Source organism: Engystomops pustulosus, chromosome 7 (genome assembly GCF_040894005.1).
Source record: "Engystomops pustulosus chromosome 7, aEngPut4.maternal, whole genome shotgun sequence".
Classification (NCBI taxonomy): domain Eukaryota; kingdom Metazoa; phylum Chordata; class Amphibia; order Anura; family Leptodactylidae; genus Engystomops; species Engystomops pustulosus.
In genome coordinates, this window is record NC_092417.1 from 106961880 (window position 1) to 106974990 (window position 13111).

The following is a 13111-nucleotide window of genomic DNA, read 5'->3' on the forward strand; positions in this document are numbered from 1 at the left end:
TTTTATCAGACCCCAAAACCCCAAACTCTCTAATTTTAAAGTGAATCTCTCTAAATCGGAGGCACTCAATAATTCTTACCCACAACAAATAGTTGAAAGTTTGAGGAGGAACTTCCCATTTACCTTGCGGCCAACAAAATTGAAATATTTAGGGATTTATCTAACCAAGAAAAGTGCCTGGCTATTCAAAGAGAATTACTTACCTTTACTAAACCAAATCACCACCTCACTCAACTCCCTAGCTCTGCCGTACGTCTCCTGGATGGGGAGGGAAAACCTTCTAAAGACCTTCATAATGCCCAAACTGTTATATCTATTACAAACCCTGCCAATCATAGTACCAGGAAACTTTTTTCACAAGAATAAGATCCTTGTTTATCTCCTTTTTGTGGAAAGGAAAAAAGGCGAGAGTACCATATGATAAATTGAAGCTTAAAAAACTGTTTGGTGTATGTGGACTGCCTGACTCCCTCACCTATTATAGAGCAATTCACCTGAAGCGTTGGGTTCTGCTACATAACAAACACCTGAGAGCTCCATATTTAGACCTAGAAAGAGAATTACTGAGTCTAGGTCAGATGGATTATGGAACATAGACACATCATCTGCCTGAGAAAACCCAATCACCAGAGGAACCATCCAAACAATTAAAATACTATCACAGCACATTCGACTTATAGGATGCCTTTCCCCTCTTATGCCCACTAACCTCCTCCCTATGCTACTCAGACCAGGAAAAGGGGCCGATGCATCAGACATATGGCACGTTCTAGAAGATATCCCAAACTTCCACAAACAAAAAATACAGGACATCAGTGGAGAAGGGCCAGAGCACATAGACACACTAATTTTTTTGCAAAAGGAGGAGCTTAAGCACAACTAAGCTGATCTACTCAAGAAGCATCCACTTCTACATGACCCCACGTGGCTAGAGAAATGGCTACTACAGGACACATTACCTAGGGGTCTCTTATCTATTTTCTATGATTACATACTAAGCCAAGGGCATGCTGCCACTCCGGCCTATATAAGAGAATGGGAGAAAGATTTAAATACAAATTTCAATCTTACACAAATCAAAATGATTAATTCCAGGTCACATGGCTTTTCTCGCTGTGTCAAAATACAGGAGAACTCATTTAAGCTGATGACACGCTGGTACAACACACCTTCAGTATTAGTAAAAAAAAAGGCTACTAAAAGCAGATAATTGTTGGAGATGTGGCAACCCAGGAGGCACGGTGGGTCAAATTTATTAGAGATGTCCCAAACTGCACCGCTTCTGGCAGGCAGTGGAGCAACTCATCACCAATATAACAGAGAAAGCTATTAAACTAAGCCCAGTATCGGTACTGCTATGGCTACCTAACAATACCTGGAAACCCAGTAGCAGGGATCTGACAACCCACCTAGTTCAGGCTGCAAAATTTACCATACCTCCTAAATGGTTACAAAAAGAACCACCTACCATTGGAGAGTGGCTAGACCGTTTAGTATACACCGATTAGAAGAGCTAGCTAGTTGGGAATTGAGAACCCATGATAAATTTGATAAATTATGGCTACCTAGAGAATGTACTAACATGACTTGGTTAACAATTTACAAATATCCAGTTATGTGCGAGACTATTCGGATGAGCAAGTGAGCAAGAGCGATCTTTATAATTGTAAGATTAGATTATGACAGAGAAAACTATGTGTACTTAGTTTAAGTTTTTGTTTGTATGTTATCACAATTTGTTGCTCCTTAACTAGACTTATCAGGCTGTACTTTCTCGCAATACTAAACTTGGTTTAACCTTTTATCTCGGGAACACTGTATACCGAGACAACAGCCTGTACATATATGTGATGTTATATATTGTTATAAAACGATTTATATAAAAAGAACATAAGAGCAATGGTTTTGAGGGTTTTTTTCTGTAGTTTTTTTCCCTTCTCTTTTTCTGCTCCCTCTCTACGTTTCGGGAAGTGATAGGGTGGGGGAGTTTTGTTGGATTATTTAGATATTGTATTTTTTATTGCGGTTTTCTAGGAGATACATTTAAAAATGGCATCCATTTTTTATTATGTTTTGCAAGAATTGAAATAAATATTTATATTCTATAAAAAAACAAGGGAAGACCAATCAACCTAGAGTTTAAATAAAAGTTGCTTAAGTATGGCTATTTCATGGAAATAAATCATTTAATAAAATAGCCAAGTCAGAAAAGGTGACAGGTTCTCTTTAATAGTATGTAGAGATGAGCGAGCACTAAAATGCTCGGGTACTCGTTATTCGAGACGAACTTTTCCCGATGCTCGAGTGCTCGTCTCGAATAACGAACCCCATTGAAGTCAATGGGAGACTCGAGCATTTTTCAAGGGGACCAAGGCTCTGCACAGGGAAGCTTGGCCAAACACCTGGGAACCTCAGAAAAGGATGGAAACACCACGGAAATGGACAGGAAACAGCAGGGGCAGCATGCATGGATGCCTCTGAGGCTGCATAATCGCACCATTATGCCAAAATTATGGGCAACAGCATGGCCATGACAGAGTGACAGAATGAAGCTAGATAGCATCTAAAACATCCAATAATTGACCCTGACACTATAGGGGACGGCATGCAGAGGCAGCAGCGGCAGGCTGGAGAGTGTCATGGCGACATACCCTAAATGGACTCAGGCTTCAAACCAATGGGTGGCAGAGAGGAACCAAAGGAGGTGAGCAAGAAGCCCTCAAATAATATCGGTACATGATAAAAGTTTGCCAGTATATTTTGTGGATTACACAGCAGGGTGGCGACAAAGTTAACATGGAAGCCATGAAAACAACCCAAAATTCTGCCTGACACAGCTCGTTTGATAAGGGGACCATGTATGGAGGCAGTGAACTAGTAGTAGATTAAAGGTGCTGCAGTTAAAACTATGTTAGTTGGATCTTGGCATGGAGCTGGCGCTCCGCTGCCAGGCGAGCTTTCGCCAATCCAAGCCCCTGTCTCTAGGCTACTCCCCAAACAGCACTTCTAAGAACCTTTTGTATAAGATCAAGTGTAGTAGCGTTCTTATAAGTTTAGGATATGGCGGGTGAGGGGAATGTAAACAGATGCGCAAGAAGCGCTGAAATAATATCGGTAAATGATAAAAGTTTGCCAGTATTTTTTGTGGATTACACAGCAGGGTGGCGACAAAGTTAACAAGTTTGTTGTGGAAGCCATGAAAACAACCCAAAATTCTGCCTGACACAGCTCGTTTGATAAGGGGACCATGTATGCTTACAGTTCATGCCAGTAGCTGCACTGGCTGCCAGTCTCCTTTCGAATAGTTTAAAATAATAACCCTCATCCATAAAGCTCTGTATAATGCTGCACCCCCCTACCTCTCCTCTCTTATCTCAGTCTATCGCCCAACCCGTGCTCTTAGATCCGCCAGTGATCTTAGATTAACCTCTACCCTAGTGCGGACCTCCCACTCGCGTCTCCAAGACTTCTCTAGAGCTGCACCAATTCTATGGAATGCTCTGCCCTGGACTATCAGACTAATACCTAACCTCCAAAGTTTCAAACGTGCTCTTAAAACCCATTTCTTTAGGCAAGCCTATAACACTCATTAACTGCATGAAGTTTTAACTCTTCTACTAACCCGTCCTGTGTCGTCCTCCCATCTGTTATCCAGCAACCAACAGGCACCAGACTTCTCTACAGTCCCATTCACCCTGGACCTGGTATATAAGATGACGGCTGAGTGGTTCAAGCGACAGCAATTCCATTTATTATATTTTGTTCTATTCCCTAAGAAGAATGGCTTGACCATTAAATATTCTTTTACCTCGTGTTACCCCATCATCTTCATAAACCGTAAGCTCTGGCGAGCAGGGACCTCACTCCTGTTGTTCCATACAAATGTTGTGCTCTGTTACATTACATTTGTATTTGTTTCCTATGATTTGTAAAGCGCTACGGAATATGATGGCGCTATATAAATAAAGATTATTATTATTATTATGGAGGCAGTGAACTAGTAGTAGATTAAAGGTGCTGCAGTTAAAACTATGTTAGTTGGATCTTGGGATGGAGCTGGCGCTCCGCAGCCAGGCGAGCTTTCGCCAATCCAAGCCCCTGTCTCTAGGCTACTCCCCAAACAGCACTTCTAAGAACCTTTTGTATAAGATCAAGTGTAGTAGCGTTCTTATAAGTTTGGGATATGGCGGGTGAGAGGAATGTAAACAGATGCGCAAGAAGCGCTGAAATAATATTGGTAAATGATAAAAGTTTATTAGTATATTTTGTGGATAACACAGCTGGGTGGCGACAAAGTTAACAACTTTGATGTGGAATCCATGAAAACAACCCAAATTTTTGCCTGACACACCTCGTTTGATAAAGGGACGATGTATGGAGGCAGCTATATGGACGACTTTTGGAGGTAGCAATGGAGACAACGTGTGGAGGCTGCTATGGAGACAATTTAATTTGGATAGTGCCTGTATGTGGCAGTCCCAAATAATTTTCAAACCAGAGGAGCAGGTAGGTGGCCCTCCAGAAAAATAGAATAGATTGGGTGCCTGTATGTGGCAGTCCCAAAAAGTTTTCAAACCAGAGGAGCAGGTAGGTGGCCCTCCAGAAAAATAGAATAGATTGAGTGCCTGTATGTGGCAGTCCCAAAAAGTTTTCAAACCAGAGGAGCAGGTAGGTGGCCCTCCAGAAAAATAGAATAGATTGAGTGCCTGTATGTGGCAGTCCCAAAAAGTTTTCAAACCAGAGGAGCAGGTAGGTGGCCCTCCAGAAAAATTTAATCGATTGAGTGCCTGTATGTGGCAGTCCCAAAAAGTTTTCAAACCAGAGGAGCAGGTAGGTGGCCCTCCAGAAAAATTGAATAGATTGAGTGCCTGTATGTGGCACTCCCAAAAATTGTTTAAAACAGAGGACCGGGTCGGTGGCCCTCCAGAAAAATTAAATGCATAAAGTACTATAGCTAGAGCCAGTGGGCCCTGTCAAAAAATAGCCAGTTTCCTCTGCTTTACTGTACAAAGAGGAGGAGAAGGAGGAAAATGAGGAGGAGGAGGAGTGGATCAATTATTCAGGTTGAGCTTCCTTCACCTGGTGGAGATTGGAAATTATGAGAAATCCAGGCTTTATTCATCTTAATAAGCGTCAGCCTGTCAGCGCTGTCAGTCGACAGGCGTGTACGCTTATCGGTGATGATGCCACCAGCTGCACTGAAAACCCGCTCGGACAAGACGCTAGCGGCAGGGCAGGCAAGAACCTCCAAGGCGTACAGCGCCAGTTCGTGCCACATGTCCAGCTTTGAAACCCAGTAGTTGTAGGGAGCTGTGTGATCATTTAGGACGATGGTATGGTCAGCTACGTACTCCCTCACCATCTTTCTGTAAAGATCAGCCCTACTCTGCCGAGACTGGGGACAGGTGACAGTGTCTTGCTGGGGTGACATAAAGCTGGCAAAAGCCTTGTAAAGCGTACCCTTGCCAGTGCTGGACAAGCTGCCTGCTCGCCTACTCTCCCTCGCTACTTGTCCCGCAGAACTACGCACTCTGCAGCTAGCGCTGTCAGAAGGGAAATACTGTTTCAGCTTGTGAACCAGGGCCTGCTGGTATTCATGCATTCTCACACTCCTTTCCTCTGCAGGGATGAGAGTGGAAAGATTTTGCTTGTACCGTGGGTCCAGGAGAGTGAACACCCAGTAATCGGTGCTGGAATAAATTCTTTGAACGCGAGGGTCACGGGATAGGCAGCCTAGCATTAAATCTGCCATATGCGCCAGAGTACCAACGCGTAAGAATTCACTCCCCTCACTGGCCTGACTGTCCATTTCCTCCTCCTCCAACTCCTCCAACTCCTCTTCTTCTGCCCATACACGCTGAACAGTGAAGGACTCAACAATGGTCCCCTCTTGTGTCTCGCCAACATTCTCCTCCTCTTCCTCCTCATCCTCCTCCACCTCCACCTCCTCCGATATGCGCTGAGAAACAGACCTAAGGGTGCTTTGGCTATCAACAAGGGAATCTTCTTCCCCCGTCTCTTGTGACGAGCGCAAAGCTTCCGACTTCATGCTGATCAGAGAGTTTTTCAACAGGCCAAGCAGCGGGATGGTGAGGCTGATGATGGCGGCATCGCCACTGACCATCTGTGTTGACTCCTCAAAGTTACTCAGCACCTGACAGATATCAGACATCCACGTCCACTCCTCATTGTAGACTTGAGGAAGCTGACTGACCTGACTACCAGTTCTGGTGGAAGTTGACATCTGGCAGTCTACAATGGCTCGGCGCTGCTGGTAAACTCTGGATAACATGGTCAGTGTTGAATTCCACCTCGTGGGCACGTCACACAACAGTCGGTGAGCGGGCAGTTGGAGGCGGCGCTGCGCTGCCCTGAGAGTGGCAGCATCTGTGCTGGACTTCCTGAAATGCGCACAGATGCGGCGCACCTTCGTGAGCAAATCTGACAGATTGGGGTATGTCTTGAGGAAACGCTGAACTATCAGATTTAACACATGGGCCAGGCATGGCACAAGTGTCAGTCTGCCGAGTTGCAGAGCCGCCACCAGGTTACGGCCGTTGTCACACACAACCATGCCTGGCTTCAGGTTCAGCGGTGCCAGCCACAGATCAGTCTGCGCCGTGATGCCCTGTAATAGCTCTTGGGCGGTGTGCCTTTTATCGCCTAGGCTCAGCAGTTTGAGCACCGCCTGCTGTCGCTTAGCAACGGCACTGCTGCTGTGCCTAGAGCTACCGACTGATGGCGTCGTGCCCACGGATGGTAGTTCGGAGGAGGAGGTGGAGGAGGGGTGGGAGGAGGAGGAGGCATAGTAGGCCTGAAACACCTGGACCGAGGTAGGCCCCGCAATCCTCGGCGTCGGCAGTATATGACCAGCCCCAGGGTCAGACTCGGTCCCAGCCTCCACCAAGTTAACCCAATGTGCCGTCAGCGATATATAGTGGCCCTGCCCGGCAGCACTCGTCCACGTGTCCGTGGTCAGGTGGACCTTGTCAGAAACGGCGTTGGTCAGGGCACGGTGATGTTGTCTGACACGTGCTGGTGCAGGGCTGGGACGGCACATCGGGAAAAGTAGTGGCGGCTGGGGACCGAATACCGAGGGGCGGCCGCCGCCATGAGGTTGCGAAAGGCCTCGGTCTCTACTAGCCTATAGGGCAGCATCTCCAGGCTAAGCAATCTGGAGATGTGGACATTAAGGGCTTGGGCGTGCGGGTGGGTTGCACTATATTTGCGTTTCCGCTCCAGCGTCTGGGGTATGGAGAGCTGAACGCTGGTGGATGCTGTGGAGGATCGTGGAGGCGACGATGGGGTTTTTGTGGCAGGGTCCTGGGCAGGGGGCTGACTATCAGCTGACACAGGGGAAGGAGCAGTGGTGTGCACGGCCGGAGGTGAACGGGCTTGTTGCCACTGAGTGGGGTGTTTAGCATTCATATGCCTGCGCATACTGGTGGTAGTTAAGCTAGTAGTGGTGGAACCCCTGCTGAGCCTGGTTTGGCAAATGTTGCACACCACAGTCCGTCGGTCATCCGGTGTTTCCTTAAAGAACCTCCAGACTTCTGAGCAAGAGCCCTCGCCACGGGAGCTTCACTAGTTGACACATTTGGCGCTGATGCACAAGCTCTGGCCCTGCCTCTCCATCTGGCCCCACCACTGCCTCTTCCAACCTGTTCTGGTCGAGGACTCTCCTCCGTCTCAGAAGCACTGTGTTCACCCGGCCTCTCAACCCAGCTTGGGTCTGTCACCTCATCATCCTCCGATCCCTCAGTCTGCTCCCCCCTCGGACTTCCTGCCCTGACAACAACTTCCCCACTGTCTGACAACCGTGTCTCCTCATCGTCGGACACCTCTTTACACACTTCCACTACGTCAAGAAGGTCATCATCACCCACAGACTGTGACTGGTGGAAAACCTGGGCATCGGAAAATTGCTCAGCAGCAACCGGACAAGTGGTTTGTGACTGTGGGAAGGGTCCAGAAAACAGTTCCTCAGAGTATGCCGGTTCAAATGCCAAATTTTCCTGGGAGGGGGCAGACTGGGGGGGAGGAGGCTGAGGTGCAGGAGCTGGAGGAGTGGCGATTTCGGTGACATGGGTGGACTGCGTGGAAGACTGACTGGTGGACAAATTGCTCGAAGCATTGTCAGCAATCCACGACATCACCTGTTCGCACTGTTCTGGCCTCAACAGTGCTCTACCACGAGTCCCAGTAACTTCAGACATGAACCTAGGGAGTGTAGCTCTGCGGCGTTCCCCTGCTCCCTCATAAGCAGGTGGTGTCTCACCCCGGCCAGGACCACGGCCTCTGACCCCTGCAGTAGTTGGACGCCCACGTCCCCGCCCTCGTCCTCTACCCCTAGCCCTCGGGTTAAACATTTTTAAAATGAGAGTTATAGCTTTAATTTTTTTTTAACTTTTTTTTGTGTTTTTTTTTTTTTTTTGTGTTTTTGAGTTTTTAAAACCAAACGATGCTATCCTATTGCTATGGCTATTTTCTAGCCAAGTATGAAAGCACACTACTATGCCAGATGAGATGACACTGAGTTATTAAACAAAATAAACGTAAAATAAAAAAGGACAAATGGCAGACTGTGCCTAATTGAAATCCAACCCCTTCTAAATTTTCCCACTTCGGTCTTTGCAATGGATATGTGCGTCACTAAGCGCAAAACACAGTGGTCGCAAGTCTCACTACAAATTGCTCACAATTGGCTAGTAGATGCACTGCAGCAAGTACAGCCACCAGCAGATCAACCAGAAATCAAATATATAACGCTACTGTAGGCGTAAGCCGTTTGGATTCTCCTATGGCTATTTTCTAGCCAAGTATGAAAGCACACTACTATGCCAGATGAGATGACGCTGAGTTATTAAACAAAATAAACGTAAAATAAAAAAGGACAAATGGCAGACTGTGCCTAATTGAAATCCAACCCCTACTAAATTTTCCCAATTAGGTCTTTGCAATGGATATGTGCGTCACTAAGCGCAAAACACAGCGGTCGCAAGTCTCACTACAAATTGCTCACAATTGGCTAGTAGATGCACTGCAGCAAGTACAGCCACCAGCAGATCAACCAGAAATCAAATATATAACGCTACTGTAGGCGTAAGCCGTTTGGATTCTCCTATGGCTATTTTCTAGCCAAGTATGAAAGCACACTACTATGCCAGATGAGATGACGCTGAGTTATTAAACAAAATAAACGTAAAATAAAAAAGGACAAATGGCAGACTGTGCCTAATTGAAATCCAACCCCTACTAAATTTTCCCACTTCGGTCTTTGCAATGGATATGTGCGTCACTAAGCGCAAAACACAGCGGTCGCAAGTCTCACTACAAATTGCTCACAATTGACTAGTAGATGCACTGCAGCAAGTACAGCCACCAGCAGATCAACCAGAAATCAAATATATAACGCTACTGTAGGCGTAAGCCGTTTGGATTCTCCTATGGCTATTTTCTAGCCAAGTATGAAAGCACACTACTATGCCAGATGAGATGACGCTGAGTTATTAAACAAAATAAACGTAAAATAAAAAAGGACAAATGGCAGACTGTGCCTAATTGAAATCCAACCCCTACTAAATTTTCCCACTTCGGTCTTTGCAATGGATATGTGCGTCACTATGCGCAAAACACAGCGGTTGCAAGTCTCACTACAAATTGCTCACAATTGGCTAGTAGATGCACTGCAGCAAGTACAGCCACCAGCAGATCAACCAGAAATCAAATATATAACGCTACTGTAGGCGTAAGCCATTTGGATTCTCCTATGGCTATTTTCTAGCCAAGTATGAAAGCACACTACTATGCCAGATGAGATGACACTGAGTTATTAAACAAAATAAACGTAAAATAAAAAAGGAAAAATGGCAGACTGTGCCTAATTGAAATCCAACCCCTACTAAATTTTCCCACTTTGGTGTTTGAGGTGGATATGTGTGCCACTAAGAGCTAAACACAACGGTAGCAAGTCCCCCTGCTAATTCCTCACAAAATGGTACTAGATGCAAATAAAAAAAAAAAAAAGTAGAACGTTATTGTAGCCCTAAGAAGGGCTGTTGGGTTCTTGGAGAATCACTCCTGCCTAACACTATTCTAATAGAACAGCCTAACGCTTTCCCTGACCAGCAGCAGCTCTCTCCCTAGCGGCATCCAGACACAGAATGATCCGAGCAGCGCGGGCAGCGGCTAGTCTATCCCAGGGTCACCTGATCTGGCCAGCCAACCACTGCTATCGACGTGTAAGGGTACCACGTCATGCTGGGTGGAGTGCAGAGTCTCCTGGCTTGTGATTGGCTCTGTTTCTGGCCGCCAAAAAGCAAAACGGCGGGAGCTGCCATTTTCTCGAGCGGGCGAAGTATTCGTCCGAGCAACGAGCAGTTTCGAGTACGCTAATGCTCGAACGAGCATCAAGCTCGGACGAGCATGTTCGCTCATCTCTAATAGTATGCCATAACATTTTCTTCAAGATTATTGTCATAATAAAATCCTAATTAAGATGAAGTATTGACAATAATAAATGTTTTTTTTTTGTTTTAACTACACATCAATCAATGTCTCAAATTTAGTAAGCTACAAAAAGGTTCAGCCCTATGGATGTCATGTCTTTTGGAAAAATAGACCCAAGAGAAATCCATGTGGATAAATTGATCATGCAGTGACCCAAATAGAACAGAGACTGCACAACCTCACAAATACATGACTGAACCTATATATTATGTATTATTATCTCTTTACCGAGAATGTTTTGTTGCCTGTGGACAAGTAAGTGTTTGTTTTGAAACAAATGGTCTATGTTTTATTGTTCTTTAAGGTTATAATTACCTGCCACTGGTATGATTACAGCGTTAATTTTTCTTGTTCTTCCTCATAGCTGCCTGAAGTTCATGATTTGTATAGTATCTAGGAGATCCATTAGTAAATTTATTTGTGGTTATTATTTTATGTCAAAGAGGATGTCTGAATTAAAAAAAAAAATGGTTTCATTTTTGTTCCAGTTACAATGTAACACTTCTGTAAGGGAACAGCTTGGATGGACTGAAAAGACACACAAGGATAGAGAGCCCTTACCTACCCTAAACAGTAGCTGGCAACTGATCGATGTTCTCTTTCTGCACCAAAGTGCAAACACAGTGACAAAGACTGGACAGTACAAACATAGATGAGTAGTGTACAATACCAATCAGAATCAAGAGGGCAATGCAGTAAAGAATCAAAAAGAAAACATAGTCTGGAATCAGACAAAGGGGTCAAGGAATCCAAAATATAGAAATTGAGATAAATAACAAGCAAAGTTAAAATTGCAGGTGAATCTGAAGAGATGTCAGATACTCCAGAAGGTGATTGGATCACTTTCCTGACACCTAGGCAGGAGAGAAATGTGAGTGGCTGAAGGATCTGTAAATCTTAGCTAACTTAACCGTTAACAGTAGTTGAAATCTAAAAAACTCTCATCAGTACATCCTGGGCTGCACTTTATGAACACTTTCTGAGGATGGTGCTGAAGCCTAAATGGTCACAGATGTTACATACAACAACACTTCTGTACTGGTTGTGTTGAGTAGCACATTTAGTTTATGAAAATAATGTCAACATGGAAAACCAGATCCAACCTATGGACAAGTTGTTTCTGGAAACTGGCTTTTTCTCTAATCTCACATCTGTTAATACATTATCACATTATATTTGTATCTAGCTTTCTTTCACCATTACTTACCTTTCCCTTTCATCAGACAAAAGTTATCTTCTCATTAACATTTTGTCGGTCTTTACCGAATTTTTTTAACCTAATGATGGTCATTATTTTTCTTCCTGTTTTTTCAGTCTTTTTTTGAGACATTTTTTGGCATATTGCAATTTTTTTGTGCCTTTTTGGGGACATTTTGAAATGTCCACGGGACATTTGTTTTTCATCAGTAACACACATTTATCTTCTATTGCAGATGTGCTAAATGTTGCAAATGACATTTATCATTTCAAATTGTCTCAAATTTGCAATATGTTTATGTACAAAAAAACTCCATACTATACCATACTTACGGAAAACGAAAAAAAAAAAAATGGAAAGAAATGACTTTAGACATTTGTGCGATAGTTTTGGGGCATTTGTAACAAATGTCTAAAAAAATGTAAAAGATCCCCCATTTAACACAAGGAAGAATGATGAGATTGATAAATTAGCAAAGAAGCAGACAGCAAAAACTAGCCAAAACAAACAGATATAAGATAAATGACCCCCAATAACTACAAATCCTTTCAAATCTTAAATGTGTGACATGTTCATCCCTAGAATTCAGCTAGAAGAAATTGCCTGTGATAAAATATCAAATGATCTCTTGTTTTTAACACAGATTGGAACTGAAATGGAAATCATGAAAAACCTGTATCAATTTCAAAAACAATTCAGAGGAACATTAAGGTAAAATATCTTCCTATAACTTTCTATAGCCATGTCCTGAAATCTTACAAAATATGCAAAGGCTTTCTGCTGATAAGTCTGCTGCTAAGGTAATTTGGTTTAGATACAAAACATTACAAAATGTATATATTTCATATATTTCAGTAAAACAACAATAATAATGTTAATAATACATTTTAATCAGATATATTTCTTACTTTCCAGTTCCACATTTGATAAAACCAGAGGATGAATATTTACTTTCTATTTTTGAGAGTAAAATCGAGGTTGGAATGATCATCCAACCACAGTTATAAGGCATGTCAGCAGGAAAATGGATTCATCCTTAACCAATTCAAGTAGAGCAGTAGGTGGTCTGTGTCTAATCCCATATGAATTTTCTGCAGTATTATGTGAGTTGAAGATATGTGAAAGCATGGAGGCAATCATCCCTGTTTTATTCTTACTTACAGCAAGTCACTTTTAGTCAAGCAGAATATAATAAGGATCAGGCAGAAATACATCTTCAATATATGCCACTAAATAGAACACAAATAGACTGCTCACATTTCTAGATCAGCCAGGGAAAATTATCCATCCTTCATTCTAAATGTGAAACACGCAGAATTTATCTCAGCTGAATGGTAAAAGACACGTTTATGGACATCTTCCGGGAGCAAGTCATGTGGGTTTAGGGAAACTGTCTTAAGGCGG

The 13111-nt window shown here is 43.8% G+C and overlaps 1 long non-coding RNA gene across 1 annotated transcript; it reads left to right on the forward strand.

Annotated features, from left to right (window-relative positions):
- The first annotated feature begins 11003 nt into the window (after positions 1-11003).
- LOC140068922 (uncharacterized) lies at positions 11004-12767 on the forward strand. The gene is made up of 3 exons (XR_011848630.1): positions 11004-11082; positions 12351-12418; positions 12623-12767. It is a non-coding gene; the product is annotated as an uncharacterized lncRNA (long non-coding RNA).
- Positions 12768-13111: the final 344 nt, after the last annotated feature.